Below are 18,412 nucleotides of genomic sequence, written 5' to 3'. Positions count from 1 at the left end.
AAAATGGTATATGTATGTAGGTACCGAACATCCAAAATCAATAAAAACCAATATATTTAGTTTTCAAAAGATGCTACAGTCAAACTACAACTATTTTACATTCATTGAAACTTTTATTGAAATTCTCTGAACATATCGTCACTATAAAACTCTTCAAAAGGTGCGACAAAGAAAATACAACTTATACAAATTCATTGAAACATTTATTGTAATTCTCTGAACATATCATCAATATAAATATTTTCAAAAGGTGCGACAATCAAACTACAACTTTTCACATTCCTTGAAATTTTTATTGCAATTCTCTGAACATATCTTCATTAAACTGAAATATTCGAAATGTTATAAACTGTTTTCACAAGATGAATAATGTGATTGTGTAATCGTTGAATTTCACAAAGAAAAAGCAACTGTAATGCACGAAACAATGAACTTGGCGAGTTCAAAGGACGCGATTCACATAGAAAAGTTCCACTTCACTGAACATCAATCGTGTTTTAACGTGAGAGGGCTTTCTGTAGGTCACGTGATGGTAATAATACCTCAACAAGGGTTTACAGTATGGGTAAACATTTGTAACGTATATTCTACGGTTCTCAAATTGTTTGCATTATAATGTTTTTACTTTGTTTTATAATGAATTTCATTCTCTATTTATTAATGATAAATCAAGTCGTAATGAATAATTACCTTTAAAAGTGTTAAAATAGTTTTTAACCATTAAGTTTTAATTTTAGTGTCGCTTGTTCCGTCTTTTATTATTTTTAAAGGATTATTTGGATGGGTGCTTCAGTGTAGTTCAATTGTTGATTACATTCTACATTCTAATACAATATTACATTCAATTACATTCTAATATTAGCACTAGCGCAATAAATAAATACAACTTTGCAAATTAAAAAAAAAAAAAAAAAAAAAAAAAAAAAGTCATTTAAAATCTGAAAATATGAAAGTATAGACACTGAAATAATGGTGAAAATTAATTCGACTTTTACAAATGTGCTCCATTTAATTAGATATTCATTTTAAAGATATTCTATGAAACGTGAGAATTAATTACTTGTAAGCAAGGAGTAGGTAAAGCTATGTTTATGAAAACCAAGAGACCAACACCCGAAGGCGCTGTAATTATAGAGCTAGTCCCTGCACATCTGGTTGTGTTATAAATTATACAACTTTATACACGCCGAACAAACTGCGTTTTCACAGCATTCAGGGAGAGTTTGTCATTGTTAATTCTGCTACACCTAGTCCGATTGTCTTTTATTAAAATGAAGAATGTCTTGCATTGTTAAAAAGATAAATGAGTAAGAAGTGATAATTATTTATTGTGATTGCGATAACTCATTCACTACCAACCAATACAGTTAAAGATTACAGTAAGAAGTAGTCGGGAGAGCATAGTAATCGATAAAACGTAGAAAGTACATTGTACGTTTTTGAGAGAAGATTTGCATTAAGCCTTTCCAATCAATTTGGGTCACAACTTCGCATTTCTTCACACGGAGGAATTCTGTAGGTGAAGTTTGAATTAAGAGCAAATGTCCTTAACAAATAAATAAGGTATATTTAAGAAAGTTTTGTACAACAGCAATGGTAAAAATTCCACACGCACTTCATCATATACAAATATTTTTTTACTCAGAAAACCCATAAACTATACTTTTAAAATTGACTTAAACTGTAGTTTTATAAACGGCTGTCAAAAGTTTTCACCCTAGATAGAATATATGTGTGTATTATTTTTGAAACTAGCATTTATTCATCTCTTAATAATCAAGCACTATTCAGGCGTCTAAATTTTAACCGTTAAAAAAATTGGGAAGTCATAAATGAGTAAGACAAAAGTTTATTGTTAAAACTGACTGATTTGACATCTTATTTTAAAGCACATATCTTTTTATAATGGAATGTAACGATTTGAAACCTAAAACACCTTTACTTTATTTATTTAGTAAAATTTTAAAAATACGAGACATTTTTATACTTCAATATAATCTTAAAACAACGACGTCGGATTTTAATATTTAAATAACACTGGGCGCATTTAAATGGCCAGCCACGGGTCAGTCGGTGCAGCACACCTTATGTTGCCAATCTGGACCCAAACCAGGACCTCTGTTGAATAAAAGATCAGGCAAAATAACAGGTACAAGAGTGCATCAGTGGGCAAATGGTTGGACGGCACTTAGGTGGGTTAACGCAGCGGACGGTAGTTTAATTGCCTCAAATTATACAGCTCATAATATTTTTTATGAATACATTTGCTTAAATTATTAATTGGATAGTTAATTAAGTACTTAATTTTATAGATTATCGCTATCGTTGTTGCGATCACCTTCGGGGCAGTTCTTTTCTAAGCGGGGTTGAATAAGTACCCAGATGGGCCAGATGCCATTGGTCAATGGGTCATTAATAATGATTGATGAAACCTTATAAACAATCAAAGTATGATAGTATCCAGACTTTGACAGATTTCTTACAATAAACATGGCGTAAAAGTACAAAAAAATATAATTTATACAATATTTTAATTTATCTCATTAACGACAAAAATGAAAATCGTTAAACAAAATAATTGTGTATCACCAGTACTGCGGAAAACTACATTCTTAATTAACTGCTGTGCAAAAATAAATTTTGCCATTTTAATTCATTAACTGCTGTGCAAAAATAAATCGTTTAACGATCTCATAAAACACACAAATAGGCAATCCATCAATGAAAACCAAATTTAATCAATTAGCTGTCGTCACTACATTTTCGAATCGGAAAACGAATGAATTTCAATCTTTCAATACAATCCTGTCCTTTATATTTTCTTTCAGGCCCGAATGTAATTTGTTAAATGGAATTGATTTATTAAATGCATTTTCATCGATTCAAAAGGACATAAAGCCTCGTTTTAAGAGTTTCTCGTCCTGAACAAAGATCTTACCGGACTTGTTGTTGCCATTGTCAGAAGCACGGAAACTTCTCACTATTATCTATTATTGCACAAGTTGTGTAGTTCAATCATTGACTATGGATGAAGATGTCAATAACTGAGAATTACGATCAAAATAAGAGTTGTGCCAGTTACTTACTAGTTCTCTTATTGAAGTACTATTAAAATATAAATAACGTTTCGTGCACAAACCTCTTATTACTTATTGCGGCTTCTCAAAGAGAACTACGGACAAATCCCATTACATTAAAAAGCACCAAGTAGAAACTGCAGAAAATATTACAAATGCACATTTTAAACTAAATATTCAATAACTGATAGATACTAAACCAATTAACATGAAGCTTCCTTGCTATCTAGTTTTTCACATCATCTCAACATAGTCAGATAGTTCCTTTGAAGTTAGAAATGATACATTATTCAAAATCGCTCACTAACTACTTATATGCACAGTTGCAATTATTGGAGAATTACTGTTTCATTTTAGTAAGAAATTTCCTCAGATCTTGTTTTATACTGTTAAAAGCTATACAGTATTATCGTTGATACAATCGGAAATGTATCACAATCAAACCATTTTAAATAACATATTTATAAATTAGGGAAGGAATTCTATTCATGTATCTAGTCAGTAACTTTCGGTCGTTATTTTATTCATTTTGGCTTACGTTTGTCAGAGAAATTATAGATTCTAATTAAATGTTCGTATGAATCAAATCGTATCATTCTTTATTGTATTAAATTATTGATTATTTTCATACCAAGAAATAAAATCAATCGAATTAATAGTTTTTACTACGGCTGGAAAGAGCGTAATCAAAAATTTGTAGAATTTTAAGTCAATTGGCTTACAGTAATACTAATCAACTTTATACAAGTAAAGCGAATAACGTGTTCTTGTCTAGCTCTGACCCACGACCAATTAAGTTGCCAGTTCATCGTATGAATCATGGGTACACCAAATAAAATATAAAAAATTTAGAGTACATTATAACGATGAAGTTTTTATGCGCATAACCCACAAAACACGAACATATAGACATCCCAAGAACAAAACAACCTGCGCAGAAACGAATAGATCCCGTGGTTCGCGCCGGTAGGTGTGGCGTACCCTTCAAACCTGTGCGGCTCGAAATGGCCCAGGGTTTTTTTTATTTCTGGGATGTCTATAATAAGGATGGAAAATACACTAAGAGGGTTTGTAATACTAAAAGTAGTTTACGCAACGATTGCGTAAATATAGTGTGAACGACACGAGTAGAAAATTTTAGGTACGAGTCTTGACGAGTGCCTTAAAAACTTCTACGAGTAACGTTAACATCTAATTACGCGAGTTGCGTAAACTACTTTACCTACGACATGTTTTAATTACTAAAAATCACTAATCATTACCTCTAAGTGTGTTTATGTTTTCGTTTATAACCTCTCACTGACACTGACAGTGATGCAACGAAACATTATACCAAACACTAATTGCACCAAATCAACAATTAAATTGGCCTGAAGAGCTGATTAGTTGAAGTTCAAATCATTAGAATTTTACTTCTTCTCTCTCAATCCTTGAACCTGATTGGTCCGACCCGTTGTTATTAAAGTAAAAAATGCTGTTATGAACAACTTTTCCATTCTAAGAACAAGAACTGAACTGAAACGGCTACTTTAAAAAACGGTCGCAAGTAAACATATTTTTTACAATTAATAATTTATAAGATTGTGTAATTATATATTGCCAAAAAGTACAGTACCAAATGACTTTTAGACCTATCAGAAATGAGTAAAAACAGTGATAATAAGTAAAGATTATCTAACCATTTTAGGAATACTTAGCAAGCAGATGACCATAAACGCTTAAAATCTGGAGAGCAGAGAGCTTTAGCAGGACACTTGAAGCTGACTTTAACTCGCCAACTTATCTGACAAGTCCCATCAGGTCGTCCTGACTAACTTTTTCTTGTTCCATTACACTTTTGGGCTCCAGCGGAAGTTTTTAGTTTGGAAACGTTTCGGTGTTGAACGGTTTGTGTCTGTTTGAAACTATAGAAAAGTTTCATGTCGATGTTTAAGAGTTTTACTTCAAACTTAATTTCTTATTAACATTTTTGTATATATCATGGATCTTAGGTAGACCCATACGCACAATTAACAATGAATACTAAGTGAATACTAAGTTTTTTTTCTCGAACATTAAATAGCTTAATTTTACAAAAACATACATCTTACCTTAAAATGAAAACGAATACGCTCAGGAGGTAATTACCTGTAACAAAATACAATTATTAGATTACTTCAGTGTTATATATTTGTTATGTATAATAAATTCAAATCAATTTCAAAGTTCACGTAAAAATTGTGATAACCACGAATAAAAATAAATTATTTCAATGGTTACAGCTATCAAGCGCTGTTTTCGTTTAATTTATTTTTGTAATAACTGGACATTAAATAGAAACCAAGTACTAAAATATATTATAAGTATACACGTAGCAATTAGCAGTTGTATACACACCAACCGTATCATGAAACATTACTTTTATAAAGAAATGTCAAGACGAAGTCATTAGCAAAGGTGCAAAATAAAGAGTTGCTTTAACTAGACGAGGCGCACGTTTAACATTTTGCACTTAAAATATTAATTCATTTACTTAATGTACCCGTTCCTTATTTTATCTTTAGTTCAAACCATTTGAGGATAGTTTATTGTATACTTTTTACTCTGATTTTTTTTACTGAAATGCTAAGTTTTTTTCCTTCTCAAAAGCAATCTGAGGAAATTCTAAGTCGGAAGGGACGGCGGGTTGTTTAAATTGCTGACTTCTGACACATCCAAAGGACGAAAAGAGGTCAGAAATGTGGTTGGAATTCTTGGGGGCGAATCGAATGAAATTCGCCCTATTGTCTCCTCTCAAATCGTTCTTAAAGAAAAAGAATTATCGTGAAGGCAATAAGGTTAAAGACAATAGTTTTAGAACTATTTGTTTAATCAATGTTTTGTGGGATTTCTATAAATATATACGAGTTATAATAATATATATCCATTTTATCGTTCCAAATATGGAACATTAATGAGATAACAATGTTATTTGTGTAATAACCACAAACTAAGTTATAACATTTACAACTATAAGTGTGGTGTTTCATGAGAAAATCTAGAATAACTGTGTTCATCAAAAATTATTTTTAAATTAAATATAAAAAACAATTAAGCTATTAAAACCCCGATTAAAAGTGTTCCTTGATTGCGAATAGTTTGTCAAAAGTCTAGTCAAATGGGTTACCATTAAGATATAAATTTAAATTATACTTAAAACATTAGTATGCTTTTTAAAGTTTCGCATAATAGGATGTTATAGTAGTTTATGCAACGATTGCGTGAAATAGTATCAACGACATGAGTAGAAAATTTAAGGTACAAGCCTTGGCGAGTGCCTTAAAGCTTCTACGAGTGGCATTTAATACTATTTACGTGAGTTGCATAGGTACACTACTTTACCTACGACAGTGTTTTACATATGCAAGTAACCGGATGTCAAAGATTGCGGTTTGAAAATCAACACTATCAAGGTTAAGTAACTGTAATTGCAAGAAGTTATTTACAGAATTAGTACAGTGGAACTGTTGTGATATCTGCCCAACTTGTACCATTGTCGTCTCGGAGCCAGAATGGGTTTAGATTAAACTTACCAAACACCACTTCAAAACAACATCCGCTCTTGCGGACTGTTTCTTTAATTTTAAGAGATGTTTTTAATTGTGCAATTTACTTGTTAGTATAAATTAAGTCAAAGAATGCTTATGATCACAAAATATATATGGAATTACTGTATGTGAAAACGATAATTTAAAAGATTTTTGTTTACTAGGTCTATAAGAATACGTGTTTAAAATAAATTGTTAAAAGAAAACGACTTAGTATTTTTCTATAAAATAGGCAATCAGAATCAACATGTTTGGTAATACGATTTTTTACTTTTTTTCTATTTCAATTTTGAAAAATATATAACGATTGTGTTATGTTTTTTGTCTGGGCAACAACATAAAATAATTTTCAGCATCGCAATGAACGATATGACGCCTACTTTGGCAGTTTTACCCATCAAAGCAGGCACTAAACACTCAAAGTGATAAATTATTTTACAAGCCTCTTTAAAATATGAAGAAATAATCACATTTTTCCTTTGATGAAATGTGTTGGATCGATGTTACCAGGTATTAACGATAACAAACAGGTTTCTTTGTTTGAATCAAATTCTATACTTTAATACATAATGTATCATAAAAACTGAAAATATATCTAAAACGCATAAGAAGATAATATCTTAAGTGCTATGCAATCGTTTTATTATAAATTCATATAATCGTATTATATGACAACAAAGGTATTTCTGTTTTCCACACATTAGGCAAATCATTATGCAACGCATAATGTTCTTAAAAAACAAAAGAAAATGACAAAAAAGAATGACAATAATAAAATTAATAAATACGAGTAGAATTAATTACCTGACATTTTTCACCAAGCATAAAATTGTATTTACATTATTATTTAAGAGAAAACTCTAAAAGCTATTACAATCTTAAGCTTGTCATCTTATAACGGGTATGTCTCTAACTTGAACCATACAAACTTTGGTCTTTTAAGTTCCGAACTATGTGACAAACTGTACTTCAAAAACGTTGTTTTCAAAGAATAAGCCCTAATGTCCTCCATATTTTAGGCAAAGGTTTTCTGTATATTATTATCGAATTAAAAACATAGCACTCGTCTAGAAAATAGATTAAAGGAAAGTTTAATAGTTTTAGGGCAATATTAAAACCGGAATTCAGTATGTAGTCTGCATCATTAATGCCTCCATTACTGAACATGTACAAGCCACAAGCGGTTCAGTGGCTAGGTGATAGTGTCAAGGGATCGGTCTAGGTAGGTCTAGTGAGTGAAGCCAGGTGTACAGTAACAACATGTAGTCTGCATCATTAATGCCTCCATTACTGAAGATGTACAAGCCACAAGCAGTTCAGTGGCTAGGTGATAGTGTCAAGGGATTGGTCTAGGTAGGACTGGTGAGTGAAGCCAGGTGTACAGTAACAACATGTAGTCTGCATCATTAATGCCTCCATTACTGAAGATGTACAAGCCACAAGCAGTTCAGTGGCTAGGTGATAGTGTCAAGGGATCGGTCTAGGTAGGTCTAGTGAGTGAAGCCAGGTGTCCAGTAACAACATGTAGTCTGCATCATTAATGCCTCCATTACTGAAGATGTACAAGCCACAAGCAGTTCAGTGGCTAGGTGATAGTGTCAAGGGATCAGTCTAGGTAGGTCTAGTGAGTGAAGCCAGGTGTACAGTAACAACATGTAGTCTGCATCATTAATGCCTCCATTACTGAAGATGTACAAGCCACAAGTGGGTCAGTGGCTAGGTGATAGTGTCAAGGGATCAGTCTAGGTAGGTCTAGTGAGTGAAGCCAGGTGTACAGTAACAACATGTAGTCTGCATCATTAATGCCTCCATTACTGAAGATGTACAAGCCACAAGCAGTTCAGTGGCTAGGTGATAGTGTCAAGGGATTGGTCTAGGTAGGACTGGTGAGTGAAGCCAGGTGTACAGTAACAACATGTAGTCTGCATCATTAATGCCTCCATTACTGAAGATGTACAAGCCACAAGCAGTTCAGTGGCTAGGTGATAGTGTCAAGGGATCGGTCTAGGTAGGTCTAGTGAGTGAAGCCAGGTGTCCAGTAACAACATGTAGTCTGCATCATTAATGCCTCCATTACTGAAGATGTACAAGCCACAAGCAGTTCAGTGGCTAGGTGATAGTGTCAAGGGATTGGTCTAGGTAGGTCTAGTGAGTGAAGCCAGGTGTACAGTAACAACATGTAGTCTGCATCATTAATGCCTCCGTTACTGAAGATGTACAAGCCACAAACGGTTCAGTGGCTAGGTGATAGTGTCAAGGGATCTGTCTAGGTAGGTCTAGTGAGTGAAGCCAGGTGTACAGTAACAACATGTAGTCTGCATCATTAATGCCTCCATTACTGAAGATGTACAAGCCACAAGCAGTTCAGTGGCTAGGTGATAGTGTCAAGGGATTGGTCTAGGTAGGTCTAGTGAGTGAAGCCAGGTGTACAGTAACAACATGTAGTCTGCATCATTAATGCCTCCGTTACTGAAGATGTACAAGCCACAAACGGTTCAGTGGCTAGGTGATAGTGTCAAGGGATCTGTCTAGGTAGGTCTAGTGAGTGAAGCCAGGTGTACAGTAACAACATGTAGTCTGCATCATTAATGCCTCCATTACTGAAGATGTACAAGCCACAAGCGGTTCAGTGGCTAGGTGATAGTGTCAAGGGATCAGTCTAGGTAGGTCTAGTGAGTGAAGCCAGGTGTACAGTAACAACACGTAGTCTGCATCATTAATGCCTCCATTACTGAAGATGTACAAGCCACAAGCGGTTCAGTGGCTAGGTGATAGTGTCAAGGGATCGGTCTAGGTAGGTCTAGTGAGTGAAGCCAGGTGTACAGTAACAACATGTAGTCTGCATCATTAATGCCTCCGTTACTGAAGATGTACAAGCCACAAGCGGTTCAGTGGCTAGGTGATAGTGTCAAGGGATCTGTCTAGGTAGGTTTAGTGAGTGAGGCCAGGTGTACAGTAACAACATGTAGTCTGCATCATTAATGCCTCCATTACTGAATATGTACAAGCCACAATCGGTTCAGTGGCTAAGTGACAGTGTCAGGGGATCGGTCTAGGTAGGTCTAGTGAGTGAAGCCAGGTGTACAGTAACAACATGTAGTCTGCATCATTAATGCCTCCATTACTGAAGATGTACAAGCCACAAGTGGGTCAGTGGCTAGGAGATTGTGTCAAGCCATTGGTTTAGGTAGGTCTAGTGAGTGAAGCCAGGTGTACAGTAACAACATGTAGTCTGCATCATTAATGCCTCCATTACTGAAGATGTACAAGCCACAAGTGGGTCAGTGGCTAGGTGATAGTGTCAAGGGATCAGTCTAGGTAGGTCTAGTGAGTGAAGCCAGGTGTACAGTAACAACATGTAGTCTGCATCATTAATGCCTCCATTACTGAAGATGTACAAGCCACAAGTGGGTCAGTGGCTAGGTGATAGTGTCAAGGGATCAGTCTAGGTAGGTCTAGTGAGTGAGGCCAGGTGTACAGTAACAACATGTAGTCTGCATCATTAATGCCTCCATTACTGAAGATGTACAAGCCACAAGCGGTTCAGTGGCTAGGTGATAGTGTCAAGGGATTGGTCTAGGTAGGTCTAGTGAGTGAGGCCAGGTGTACAGTAACAACATGTAGTCTGCATCATTAATGCCTTCATTACTGAAGATGTACAAGCCACAAGCGGTTCAGTGGCTAGGTGATAGTGTCAAGGGATCGGTCTAGGTAGGTCTAGTGAGTGAGGCTAGGTGTACAGTAACAACATGTAGTCTGCATCATTAATGCCTCCATTACTGAAGATGTACAAGCCACAAGCGGTTCAGTGGCTAGGTGATAGTGTCAAGGGATCGGTCTAGGTAGGTCTAGTGAGTGAGGCCAGGTGTACAGTAACAACATGTAGTCTGCATCATTAATGCCTTCATTACTGAAGATGTACAAGCCACAAGCGGTTCAGTGGCTAGGTGATAGTGTCAAGGGATCGGTCTAGGTAGGTCTAGTGAGTGAGGCTAGGTGTACAGTAACAACATGTAGTCTGCATCATTAATGCCTCCATTACTGAAGATGTACAAGCCACAAGCGGTTCAGTGGCTAGGTGATAGTGTCAAGGGATCGGTCTAGGTAGGTCTAGTGAGTGAAGCCAGGTGTACAGTAACAACATGTACACCATCATTAATGCCTCCATTAATGAAGATGTACAAGCCACAAGCGGTTTAGTGCCTAGGTGATAGTGTCAAGGGATTGGTCTAGGACTTTAGGTTATAGCTTACGCACATTGTTTGCGATTCAAAATTCAATACTTAGTATAAAAATTAACTTTAAGTTAAAAAATACTTTTACGTCTTTATTCAAGATGTTTTACGAAAAATATGATATTTCGCAATAAAACATCACCTGTCGAGTTCCAAATATAAACCGTTGTTCAGTAGAAGTATACAGTGGATGTCACTGAGGGATGAGAAGTCTGTAGAAGAGAATGTTTGAGTGACAAATGTTGTGGCACAAAACCGCTCCACCATCTGTCATTGTTCCAACCTTGACTTTTATATATAAGCGCGACAGTTATGATTCATGTATATTTATACGAGGAGAAAATCATGTGAGTAATTATTATCAAAATGTTTTGCTTGCGTGAAATCTTGGATGTCGTAGTACATTTCAGAATAAAATGTTGAACATGCAAATACCATACACGATTTTATAAGTTTAGAGGGGAAAATTATTCCAAAAAAGATGTTTAATCAGTACGATAATGTTTTAAATATGATTTGGCAATAAAACGTATTCTGATACTCAAATTTGTTTAAACACAGTTATTCCAATTATTGTGTGTTACAAAGATACGTGACCTGATTTATCCTATAAAACCCCTGACGTTCACCTTTTGCATTTTCCAAATAAAAAAAACTACAGGGAAACTTTCTTTTCAGGAATAAATTTCCCCTGACGAGGGCCGGGTCTCAAATTAGCAGGATTCGGTCTAAGTGCAAGGGTAAATAAATCACCTTGTCGCTACCTGCACATTGTACATTGTACAGTGGTCCAGCAGCGGTTACATTCAGTGGCAAGCTTTCATTTGTTAAATACATGCACAATGGGTTTAATTATATGGCTCAAAATTACGACAGCGGTTGTGTAGATTCTTTGTTTACATTCGTTTAAATTGAAAACCTCGAGTTTTCGTAATGTTGTAGGTAGAGTGAACTACCACCAGAGTTATGACGTGATTAGAAACAAAAATGGTTTTACTTCAATTCACATATTTTTGAATACGAGGCTTAAGAATATAATCAAATGTAAGGTAATGTCTAAAACACAAATGAAGGTATTTTAACTGTAATACGACGGTAAAAAGGTAATTATTTACATTTTAAATTGATATTTTTTCAGTGGAATAATTACGAACAGATTCACGATGGTTGCTAAAACAAACATAAAAATTATTATTATTTTATTAAATTACATTATTGTTTAATCTGTTCATGATTTGTTAAAAAATTTTTAGATTTATATTAGATTAAGAAATCTCATTGTATTTTTATTTCTTGTAAGGATAAGTGTAAGAAAAGGCTATGTGGCCCTAACTTTGCCTGGTAAAATAAAGAATTTTTCATTTAATTTTCATTTCAAAACACAAATAGATCAAGCAAACAAAAGTAGCAATACAGGAAAATAATACCCCCGCCGCAGCAAACCTGCCGACTAAGCGAATTTCCATTTGTCTGAATTGATTTTCAGTTAAATATATTTTAATAACATTAGGTTTAACGAGTACCTAGGTTTGCTGCTACAAGGAAACTAATAAAGTGTGTTTTTGAGTAAAATATTGATAGCTTAGTACAAAATAAATAAATTTGCCAAGTTTGATCAAAATATATTCATAAACAAGCAAACTACAACATTTGACAATATTCTCCATAAGAATAACATGGGAATTTTAAATTTACAATTTTTTTAATTTTCTCCGTTACTAATAATCGAACAAAAATACTTTTATATACTAAATTATTTGTTTTTTTAAGCTCTTTAAAAAGGTCTAAAGAGAAATTGGGAAATTTTGTGTTTTGAGGGTCAAAAGTGAGAAAAACCAATTTTTACCCCATAAAACCCCCCGTAAAGCCCCGTTCCCATGGTCCGATCGTGCTGGTTCGCGAACTCATTCAAGTTTATCCCGCTTTACACCTTTAAACCAAATTTCATCAAAATCGGACAAAAATTACTCTAGTTATCGCGTTTACGGACGTATATATATATATATATGTATATATATATATATGTATATATATATGTATATATATATATATATATATATAAGTCTATATATATATATACATATATAAAAATTTGAACGAATAGTGTTTTTGGCCTCTGGGGACATCAAAATGAAAAAGTAAATGGGTCCCGGGTCTAGGTCTTACCGTGCCACCTACGGTAATAGCTACTTCCCTATAGGGAAATTCGCTAAAACACAAACAATACAGGACCTGTTAAAAACTAACAAAAATAAGTGTTGCAATTGGTCAAAAGATTTTCTTATAATGTACAATAACTAATCAAATCATTAGGCTTAGTTGTTGGTTTGGTTCTTAAAACATAATTTTACTAACAAGGTTAAACTGCGCCATAACGATATAGAGCCATTCATGACAAGTTTATACTATTTAAAAAAAGTAACAATATTACCCGACTATATTTATTTTGTCAAACAACCACAAACAATATCATAGTGTTTAGCAAAGGTACAACATTACCACAAACAAAATCGTTGTATTATGGAGATCGAATGTGACGCAAATGAGGGGCGGAATTATTGGACCAATTCTGAGCAAGATCATTAATAAGCCCGACTACGGTTTATTATTCATAACCCCTTGTTTGTGGAGGCATAAACATTTGTCTGTTTTATCGCTTCAGTCGTAACTCAGCTTTGAAAAATGTTGTGATCATAAACTATCAAATGTATACAACCAGATACAAGCACGAGGAAATCAACAAAATTACTATACGGCTTATTAACACGTTTACAAAAAAGAAAGCTATTAAAAATAATATATTTAACAGTGAATGCACTAATGTCTTAAATTCTATTGTCTACCTTATTTTTTCTTGCTGTATAGTTGTTGGGTCATAACCGTTGTTACAGTTCATAATAAAACGTTCCATAAGTTCGACTTGGTAACAATTCGACAGAAATCAGTGTTTTGCAACAGCACATTCTGTTGGGGCTCACATCAACTACGATAATTTTGATTAAAAGAATGGGGACAGCTTAAACGTGGTGACGGAATGTCTTATTGTATAAATAATGAAAGATCTTATTTAAAATCTATGTATCTAACATATTTCTGAGGTTGAAAGTATAAATGTATAAAACTAAAATAAACCAGTAGCCCTTAAAACCTCCTCATAAATTTATTGGTACTTTCAAAAATCATAAATACAAGTATATTTAGCTCTTACCGACTCCGACTTAAAACCGAGAGGTGGCTGTTTCGGAGATGACTCCATCGTCGGGTACTCAAACTAAATAGTTTTTTTTTTTTTTTTTTTTTTACATTTAACGTCAAACTCTCTACTTGCATTCCGTCAGAGGTCCACACACATACAAAACAGGACGAATACACAACAGAAAACGAAATAATTTCGCGTGTATTACCTCTGGATTGAGAAGACGTTAAGAACTAAATATTTATTTATATATCTACACGTAATCTTCCACACTAATGAATCATCTTTAAAATTAGAATATATAAAACTTCTGCCTATACCTCTCCTTATACTAAAAGACTAAAAGGTAATAAATTAATGGAGGAATTATTTATAAATGCAGTTTTCAAAAGCTTTGATGCATCATAAATATTTGCACAGTGATTCAAAACGCAACAAGTGTAATTAACAAATCCCAATTAAAATATTGATGCATGTTTGCTCTAAGCTCCATTTCAATATTACACACTAAATCCGTAATCCCACAAAATCAATCTACCATTTCTAACTTCCGATAGTATTAATTAGAAACTGAAACACTTTTATTCTCAACTTATGTAGATTTGCGTCACGCCACAAAAAAGAGTTCTTCTAGGAAAATATGTTTTTAATTATTATTTTTTTCCTAAAAATAAACAAATAAGTGGGCCTAACTACTGGTAACACAAATTATGTAACCTTCTTCTTGCTTAACCTTTGGAATATTATATTATCAAACATAATTTACCCTTAAAGAAACTAATGCTAACAATATTGTAAGCAATCAAGCATAAATAAAAGAATAACAATCTTGTAATAAAGTGTGAGAATAATTAGTAGTTATTAGTATAAGATCTCTGTTTAAAGTTGTCAGAAGAGCAAATTTCAATGTAAATGTAGTCCAAATAGCGTATAAAAATAACCCAAAACCTTTTTCGGAGTGCCCAGATTGCCAAGCCTGTTAAAATAAACCTCCGAGAGTAATATTTTACTCAGGGTTGACGCGAAAAATAACCCGTACAATGGGCATTATCACGGCTTCCGCTAACAATGAACCAATTAATCAACAATGAAGGGAGGCACCTTCCTTGTATAACGAACGAAGCGATTAATTAATCGATTGTCAACCGTGCAGCGATACGCCGCTTTATTGTAAGCCCGCCGTTGAATTAGCTTAAAAGGGCAGTTTGGAAAAGGATATGGCAACTACGTAACCAAGCATGATTTCTAGTATGGCGTCAAAAGATAGTCATTACAGAATGTAATGTTTTAGTTTTAAGGTAAAATGGACTTTTGCTATCACATAGGGTAAGGAAAGTCCTACAATTTTCAAAACTTAGTATCTAAATTTACAAAACTGCCTTAACCTAACCTGTTTATTAAATGAATGATAAAGAAAATCATTTGAAAGGTAGGGTTGGATCGGTTGGATAGGGTATTTAGTCAAATGTAATAAGGTAAGATTAATAAAATATATTCAGGAACGTAGTGCAGTTAGAACACTTAGCGATATGACAAGTTCGTCTTATCCTCAAATTGAACTAACAAACTATGGCTGTTTTTTTCTTTGTTTGTACGCTAGTGCAGGATTTTTTTTTTCAATTAAGTAAATTCAAAAACTTTTTTAAGGAAAGCGGTCCAAACCCGAATTTTGTGGATGTACCAGGAATAAAACCCGCACACAAGTCCGAGACCATAACCACTAGGATACCAACATACCCAACAAATAATAGTTCTTGGCTTTTGTTTGGTCATAACAAGTTTTATCATAGTTGTCATTTATCATTGTTATAATTGTTAGAACTTCTTCATGAACGAGTGTAGAGACAGAAATGTTATCATTTAGCATCACAGACAGAGTTCTCGGTTTAAGTTACACAAAGACTTCGTCGACTCCGATTCATCATTAACAGTAATGGATACGTTCCAAAGGGAAATTGTCGGTTTGATAAAGTACTCTGCTGAAAACCTATCGCAAAGTATTGTGTTTTAGATATGTGCTTTAGAACATATATTGGAATATAATTTACTCTTCAAATTTTTGGGTACGTAAAGTCAAATATGATTAAGCGAAATATATTTTTTATAAGGCTTTTGGGGTTAGAAATTATATTATTAAAGAAAATAATACTCCGTTATTGCCTACAGTAAAAATAATATAAATATAGATTTTTTTCGTATACGATTTTTCTAATAGTTACCCGAAACAATCCTAGTAATTTAAAAGCATGTATTTTAGCATAGATTAAGCAGAAGACAATCTTTAAAAGAGTTGGTCTACTCTTTAGACTAGGATTTTAGCTATTCTTCAACTAGTAAATCAACAATCAGGTTTAATAAGAGTCAGGTACTTTATAAAGTAAGGTTTGTGTTTTTCGAAAAATATTGCATTAACACAAATTACTTCCAGTATAGTACTGTTTTTATGTTAAATAATTGTTGGACCATTTCAAAATTACAGTTTAAGATCTTCTGAATATGTGTAAGGAAAATCGTAATCGTAGATATATTAAAATGTAATCATGTAATCTTAACAGGTATTCTTTTAAATATTAGGACAATTGACATTATCAATCAATTAAATCTAATTAAAATGACTAAAAACTAAGTAAAAAACAAGTTATTTCAGAAATAGCGTAATAACAGCAAAATTATTTATATTCAATCACTCATTAATTAAACCAAAATCCATTTTTCCAATTGCATTTATTTTCTATGAACCACAATATAGCAAAAAAGTAATGAATAGTTCGTAGTATTTATTAGCGCAAAATAAACATCTTGGAGCTAAAATCTCGGGAGTCCATTCAACAGTTTTATGTAGGGGTCTAGTGTTATTTAGGGAAAAGGAAACTTGAAAAGAATCTGGACCCAAACACATAAACACTTTCCCTCAAACTTACGAGCGAAAAAGTACGCTTGGTTTCACTTTTTGTAGTTCACTAAGTAAACATGAATAATCAGGGAACTTCTGAAGTTTCCAGTTCGCTGATAATATTTGGTTCACAAAATTATATTCAGTATTCATGTTTAAACGGGTTCTTACCTACTTCAGAATTAATATATTTGTCGAAGGTCTAAACGTAAATATTACTACGAATTGAAGTTTTTATTTATTTTTTATTTGCATGCCCCTTGAGTATTAATTATGTTTACGTTTTCGGAAGGGAACGGAAACACCCTTGCATTGTTACTGTTTAACGTCGATATTTTGATGGATAGCATGATTAATTAACTAAAAATTGCCTAATAACAATTGCATTTAAGTTCAGAAACGAAATCCATACGTTGTTATGGACCTATAACCATAAGATCACGCAGTGCTGATAAAGATCAACCTAAATTGATAAAGTTACAAGGTCAAAACGGGAAATGAATTATAGCAACATGTATATAATCAAGAATTAATTTAAATAATCTATTGAGTACGGCATTTAACACCACCAGATTGTTTCTTTTAACAATTTGAATAATTTAAAAGAGAATAATAAAAATGCAATTTAAATTTATAGCAGAATAGTTTATAAGCCCCAAGAGATAGAAGCGATTAATTAAACAGCTGACTCAAACTATTGAATCGATATCCCCAGTTTGTTTTGTTGGGCGTAAAATTAACAAAACCTCAAATAACCAAGCCGCCGAGGGCTTTCAACATGCGAGCTCCTGTAGTTTAATTTGCGAAACTTACTTTGTATGTTATTGCCAAACTTTGGAAACTTTACAAGTTAAACACTGTTAAATATAAATTAAGATTTATGCTATGAATTCTAACATTTATAAGTTATTTATAGGTTTATTGGTAGTTTATTGGTATGGTTGTTCATAAGTAGTTTATTCTTGCATTGCATACGCTGTTAAAAACCCATTTAAAACATGTTACTCAATGTGAGTCATGTGATGTGACTTTGATGATAGTTAGTTTTAGCAACAACAACAAGCTAAGAACATTTTCCACTTATACTTTCAGAAGACAAGGAAAATGTTTTACAAAAAGAACTAAACTCCCTCTTCCAAAAAAACTCCAAAAAAAGTTCGTATATTTGGAAAAACGGTGTGTTTTTTGCTTTAAGGGACCTTAAAACTACGAATAGCCTACATTGGTACTGGACCCATGGCAATAGACTACTACGTGTACAATGCAGTTGTCTGCTTTCAATGTTGAGCGGAGCAAGCATATTAATCCAATACTTTTCTAAATGCTACATCTGGTTAACGTAAATGACATGTATACTTGCAGTATCACAATTTAATGCTAAATCTAGTTCACGTAAATGAAATGTGTCCTTAAAGTATCCAGAGTCAACGCTTTATCTGTTACTC

The 18,412-nt window shown here is 33.5% G+C and overlaps 1 protein-coding gene across 7 annotated transcripts in view; it reads right to left on the bottom strand.

Moving 5' to 3' along the window:
- The window catches only part of LOC129000963 (neural-cadherin), a 477,113-nt gene that overhangs the window by 205,646 nt on the left and 253,055 nt on the right, over positions 1-18,412 (bottom strand). The window lies entirely within an intron of this gene.

This window comes from Macrosteles quadrilineatus, unplaced genomic scaffold (assembly GCF_028750875.1).
Source record: "Macrosteles quadrilineatus isolate MER2022 unplaced genomic scaffold, UCM_ALF_1.0 Scaffold_8__2_contigs__length_117827958, whole genome shotgun sequence".
NCBI lineage: Eukaryota > Metazoa > Arthropoda > Insecta > Hemiptera > Cicadellidae > Macrosteles > Macrosteles quadrilineatus.
The sequence above is the reverse complement of the archived record's forward strand: the minus strand, read 5'-3'. Positions and strand labels throughout refer to the sequence as shown.